Here is a 7,177-nt window from a genome sequence, read left to right as displayed (position 1 = left end):
GTATACACGCAAATCTATTATAAAAAGCTAAAATTTATCAAATTTCTGCACATAAATACGTAAAAACTATACGGGGTGCTATTTGCAGTTGAGAGAAATGTAAACAAATGTAAAGATGCAGGATTAAATGATAACTGCATAAAATTAACTACAGTACATGTTATAATGCTGTAATAATTTCATAGCCACCTCCTGTTGCTATTGCAGTGAGCTCAAGTGTTGTGAGTACCTGCTTGAAAAACAGTATAATGCTAATCATCTTCACATGAGCACTTCATCTTTTCAGTAAATGGATACCAAGATAACACAAAAAGATAGAAATTTCAACATTTTCTTCTAAAATTCTTATGGTTTCATGCCTTAGATTGAAGATGACCCCAAAAGCAATCACAGCAACAACAAAAATAAATAAATGGGACCCAATCAAATTAAAAAGCTTCTGCATAGCCAAGGAAACAATCAGTAGAGCTAGTAGACAACCTAAGGAACAGGAGAAAATATCTGCATGCTATACATCTGATAAACGGCTGATAACTAGAATCTATATAGAATTCAGGAAAATCAACAAGAAAAAATCAAACAACTCCGTTAAAAAGTGGGCACAGGATATGAACAGAAAATTTTCAAAAGAAGATAAATGGCCAAAAACCATGAAAAAATGCTAAACCTCTGTAATAATCAGGGAAATGCAAATAAAAATGACAATGAGATATCACCTAACCCCAGTGAGAGTGGCTTTTATCAAAAATTCCCAAAACAACAAATGTTGGCATGGATGCAGAGAGATAGGAACACTCATATACTGCTAGTGGGACTGCAAACTAGTACAACCTGTACCTCAAAGAACAAAAAGTAGAACTATCATTTGATCCAGCAATCCCACTACTGGGTGTTTATCCAAAGGATAAAAAAAGACATTTGCATGTTTATAGAAGCTCAACTCACAATGGCAAAGATGTGGAAACAACCCAAGTGTCCATGAATACATGAATAGATTAATAAAATGTGGTATATGTATACCATGGAGTATTACTCAGTCATAATAAAATGGTGTACTACTACCTCTTGCACTAATCTGGATGGAACTTGAGCCCTTTCTTCGAAGTAAAATATCAAAAGAATGGAAAAACAAATACCACATGTACTCAATACTAAATTGGAACTAATTGATCAACACTTATGTGCATATACAGAAATAACGTTCATCAGAAATCAGGCAGGTGGGAGGGGGAAAAGGGATGGGTAAATTCACACCTAACAGGTACAATGCACACTATCTGGGGGATGGACACACTTATAACTTTGACTCAAACTGTACAAAAGCAATTTATGTAAACAAAACGTTTGTACCCCAATAATATTCTGAAACAAAAAAAACATAGAAATTCACCGCAGGGTTTATAAGGAGTTGAATTTTAGTTAGATAGGTAGGTTCCAGTTTATTTTGTTTTTCAACTGGACCATTGAGCTCTGGGCACAGGGCTAACAAAGCATTTGCAGTTTTCAGGGCCTAAAACTTACATATGTGAATTGCATGTACAGCTGGAAGGCAGAGCACTTAGATCCCATAAATCCAGGATCTCATTTTTACACTGACTCCACAGGGCCCCTCATTGCAATGGCATTCCCCCAAAGCTAGTGGTGACCCATTGCCAACCAGCCCACTCCGTGATCAGCCCATTCCCCAGCAGAGTCATCCCCCTGTAGCGAGTGTTGCTGTAGCCTCCAAATGTCCAAACCACACTTTTCTTATCTAAACACACAAAGAAATGAGTAGCCCCTTGCAGTAATAACCATTCGCTGCAACTGTTGTCAGCTACCTTCGAAACTGCAGCCCTTGACAGTGGCTCACTGGTCATCCTACACTAAATAAAGGTCAAGTGCTCTCTCATAGTTCAAAGTAACCCTTTACACCTTCAAAAGCCAAAATATCAGGTAACTCAGTGCAAAAGAACAGAGATTTATACCTGCGAGGAACATGCTCATGATTCTTGGGAATCCATGAGGAAGACACTGGACCCTAAAAAGCTAGTCTGTGGCACCCTCTTCTGTGTTCCTCAAGGGCTCTTAGAGGCACTAGAAATCTATTCTAGATCTATCCATGTGGACTTGAAGGTGGCAAAAAGGAAGGAGGAATAGAAGTGAAAGGAAATAGAAGAACAAGTCATAGAGGAGCCAATTTGGGGAGATTTTAGGCTTTCTAAAAGGCCAATGAAGCTAACACATTTTTCTCAGCAAAAATCATGCCAATAAGAAAGCAAAGGAAGAGAAGGACTGAACATACAATTAAAAGAGGTTTCAATGGTCTGAAATAAAAAAATAAAATAAAATAAAATAAACCTCCCAGTAACAGGATCCAAAAGAAAAAAAAAGCAGAAAGATCTTTAAAAAAAAAAAAATAGGCTGAATATCAGCTTTTAATTAAGTTGACTTCTGACCATAGAGCTCTTAAAAAAAAAAAAATCCTTTCATCAGGTTTTAGCTGAGAAAATAGCAAGCATCCCCATTTCTTGGCTTTTTTATCTTTAATTTTGTACCAAGAAGAAGTTGTATTTTTTAAAGACGTGCATATTTGTCTAAGAGAGGTCTAGGGGAATCACTATTTAAATTTTTCTTTCTCTCTTTTATTTTTTAAGAGCCAGACAGTGCCATTTCCAATGTGCTAATTTCTTACGGTATTTGCAAGAATCCTGAGATAAATAGGTGGGCTTTAACCTGTTTTTAGACGCATATTTCTGTTTTTGTGAAGACTTCATTGTAAAACAAGGACAGTTGCTTTCAATTCTCCTAAGAACTGTGGTGCAGCCTGAATGACATCCAGGAGCTGACCCATGGATACAGCTGTATTATCTTTAATTTGTTCTATTATATCAGGGAGTGGATTTCCAGTTAAGATGAAAATCAAAAGATTTCTCTGTTCTAAATTTAAGCTATTTGTCTTTGAAATGTTTTGATAACCTTTTTCTTTATGAGTATATGATTCCATATAGTTTAGGAGAGAAGGCTAAACAAACGAAACAACAAAAGTTGCTATCACACTCTTAATATAAATCAAAATTTTAAATCAAAGATATACCTGAACAAATGACTCAAAGCCAACACAAATGAACATACGGTAGGCAAAAACCAAGAAACCCTTTATGGCTTTAACCAAGATCTCCAAAAAGAGAGCAAAAAATATTGCAAACCTTCCAAGATCCAGACCCCCTCCCAAGGATGGCTTAAAGAAAGAAAAGTTTTGCTACCCACAAATGGTGTGCAACCTATGTTTCTGTCTGGACATATTCTCTAGGGTCTTGGCTTCTCAGCCGACCTTCTGCACACAAAAATCTAACTTCCCATGCATCCCATAGATGACAGATCAAAAGAGACAAAAGCCATCCATGGAAGGGGAGAGGATCAATAACAAATGGGCATCCCATTCACACAAACATAAATTCAGAACAAATAGTTTGGTGCTTAAAAATGTTTCTTCTTTCTTATGAATTTGAAGCATTTACATTTTTAAGGAACTGATTGTCTGACAAGAACTTGAGCCCAGGCTATAGTGTAGACATCACCAAATTGTAACCACTAGACTCCAAGGCAGAGTGCCATTTTGTAAATCTTACAGGGAATCCGAAACAGGTATTTGAGCACTTAAGTATTTTAACTTTGTTATAGGTCAGATTTCTGCTCTTTAATTTTGTGACAAGAATTTCTAAGGATAGACGTGACACTGTTATGTGTCTTTCTTTTAATTTGATCTTCCCATGAATATAAATAAGGCAATTGTTTAGAATAATGGATCTCTAAAACATTTTCCAAATGTATAAATCTTTCTTCTTCAAATACAGAGGTCCATCTTATGGCCACTGATGGTTAGAATCCCCAGTGATTTACTTATTCTAATACAGACTCAATCAAATAAATCTCTTTACAGAAATCCCAGGAGGTAATTTTCAGGTTTAAAATAGATTTTTACCATATAAACAAGAGATGTTCCTGAAGAAAGTATAGAAGAAGCAGCTCCAATTATGCCCAGCAACAAAATTCACTCCTAGGAATACTTTAAGATAGCAAAAGGCTTTTGTTGCCACAGAGGATTAAGGTTGGTGTTTGTGCATCTGGTAGCCCACAAATTTGTGGAGGGTTACCATACATGAGGGAGGCACTCTTGGGATTGAACTTGCTCAAGACTAACCGGTCAACACGGGTTGAAATGACAAAAGCACTTCCTATATGGGACTTTTTGTTAAAACAAACTTCCTCAAAAGCTTAAGAATGTGATGCTTAACATATTACATGTCTCAGGAATCCCAGTCTTTTCAAATTGGTCCCTGGATGTGACCCGAAAATCAATCCCTCAATGGCAGAGACCAAGAGAATGCTTCTACTTGGTCAGAAGTCAATAATGAAATTGTTTTGTTTTGTTTTCTCTTCTACATTTGTGGAGAGGTATTTTAAGTTGACAGGAGATATTTTCTTTAATTATATTTCCCTAACAATATATTCTATGTAATTTTATGTTTAAAAGCTTCTCTCTGGTGAAGATCTTCAAAGAATATGGATAATATCCATCTAAATTATTTTTTGCTGAAAAAGGAATTTGTAGCTCTTAGAAAGTTGAAAATCTCCATGATTTAACATAGAATCTATACATTGCATGTTGTAATCATGTAATATAAAATCTCCTGACAGCTAATGTTAAACAAATCATGGCAGCATTGTGTGGGAACATAAAGTACCATGGCATTTACTCCTAGAATATTTTTTCCTTAAATGCATATAAGTTCATATATGTATTAAATAAAATGTCCAGTAAGTCTTTGGTAACCATCATCATCTATATAGAATAATCTAAAGCAGCTATCTCTCTCTCTCTCTCTCTCTCTCTTTCTCTCTCTTTCTCTCTCTCTTTTTGTCTTTCCCCTAGGCCCAGGATTACCCTACTCTAAAGATCTAGAGACTGAATAAAAATTTCCAAGTATAGTTCAAGGAGAGGAGGTCCGGTTCACTTGAATTGTAGGGTATAACATAAATCAATCTTAAGAAAAAATTAGATTTTAGAGAGTGCTCCAGAATCATCTGATTACATATTCTACCCATGTAACAAAATTTCACATAGACCGCATAAATATGTACAAATATAGTGTTTAAAAAGTTTTTTAAATAAAAAATAGCTTTCAGATTGGAATATGTAGGATAGAATATGCAGTAGTCACTCAGCTTCTTTCCTGTATACTTTTCCAAGATATTGAAGTTTTTAAAGTTAATAAAAAGGTAGTAAGTCTGAAAAAAATGAACTATTTTTGCTCCGTGCACATTAATTTATATATAGATTCTGCCCTTTAAGGTAAGCCATGCTGGTTATTTGAAATCTTTTACCTGTGAATTCGCAGTGTATTTGGCTTATTTTATTTGAAAGTCAAGATCTCATTAAATGCAGGCATGAAGTAAAATGTGCTAAAACACAGCACAGGGTGGTTCTTCCTTTTACCTCATCCCACTCCATGCACCTGTGGCCTCTCTTACAATGCTATATTTGTTTACTTCATAGCTCAATCACTTACAAACTAATATGTCAATTAAATATTTATTATGTTTATTTCAATTGTTTCTCTCCTTCCACTAGAATGTAAATTTTATGAGGGCAGTCATGTTTTGTCAATTTCTTTCATTAGTGTATCTCTTGTGTCTAGCACATAAATTGTGTTCAATAAATGTTTATGGAATGCATTTTTAAAATAGCATGGGCTCAATGGATGTTACTAAAATTTGAATATCAATTTAAACTGTGCTTGATCTTCAAACCATTATCCATCCATATGGAATGTTCTGAAGTTTATCTATTTACTTCTATTGGATAGAAGTAGATTTTTTAATTTGATTTATTTTTTAATTTCATTTTCAAAAATTTCAAAAACTCAATAGATTTTTTTATTTGAAAGAGACCTTAAAAGCCACACAAATAATCTCATACCAAGGTGTCTGAAATAAAATTGTATAACCTCTGAACAACTTCACAGAGGTGTCTACTTGGCAACAGAGCACATTTGATTTTTTAACCAGCTATGCTGGAAATGTCAATCTTAGAGTGTGCCAAGCTCTAAATCATACCTTTCTCTCATGGGAATACATTCTCACATCAGCTTTCAGGGATGAAAGAGGGAGGCAGCCTTAGGTTTAGCCAGGTCAAGTGCTAGAGGTAAGACTAACATGGCACTGGATTCAGAGGTGTTAGATCTAGAAGAGCACAGCGCATCTGAGGAATCAGCTCCCTAGGACATTTAAGCAAAAGCTGAATGCCATCTTTTACAGATATTGGATGAAAGTGAGTGTTTCCTGACTGGAATAAAGCATGAGGACAGACTAGAAGCAAGAGAGTTCTAAATGGTTTCCTTTACCAGTTCACATCCATTACATAAAAGCTAATTTTAGTACTAGATACCCAGGTGAGCTTTAATTAATATACAGCAAAGATTGTAGCCGCCATGTAATTCAATACTACAGTTATATTGATGAAGCCCAAGTGTATTCTTGATTTGTAGTGGGCACATACTACTTTTGGTAAAAAGCAGTAAATATTGAACGTGAAGACAATTATCTCCAATAGATATATTTTCAGGATTTAGTGTGAAATCAGGACTCCCGTAACCTGGCTTTGTGCTATTGAGTTTCTCAATATAAAATCAAGGCTTACTTTTGTTTCCATTTTTTTGTTGTTGTTTTGTTTCAATAGATTTACAGAGTACAAATGGTTTTCTGTACATAGATGAATAGTATAGTGTTAAAATCTGGGCTTTTAGTGTAGCCATCACCCCGATAGTGTACATTGTACCCAACAAATAATTTTTCATCCCTCACCCCTTCCTTCTCTCCCCCTTATCATCTCCAGTGTCCGTTGTACCAATGTGTATGACCCTGCGTACCCATAGCTTAGCTCCCACTTGTAAATGAGAACATGTGGTAGTGATACTGTGGCTACAGTTCCCAGAAAAAACTTTGTAATGATTTCTCACAGATTACTGAGAGAAAATTCTAAATAACGATTGCATTTTTGTCTCTTGTTTTGTTTAAGCTCTAGCTTATAAATCATTGAGCCTGGAGACAAATTCACTTAAAGTTACAGCATTTCCTTTCACCATTTTATTTTCTTATCCATAAATTTAAATATAACTGATTTGCTCTTGAAGCT

Source organism: Propithecus coquereli, unplaced genomic scaffold (genome assembly GCF_000956105.1).
Source record: "Propithecus coquereli isolate 6110/MARCELLA unplaced genomic scaffold, Pcoq_1.0 Scaffold100, whole genome shotgun sequence".
Lineage (NCBI taxonomy): Eukaryota > Metazoa > Chordata > Mammalia > Primates > Indriidae > Propithecus > Propithecus coquereli.
The sequence above is the reverse complement of the archived record's forward strand: the minus strand, read 5'-3'. Positions refer to the sequence as shown.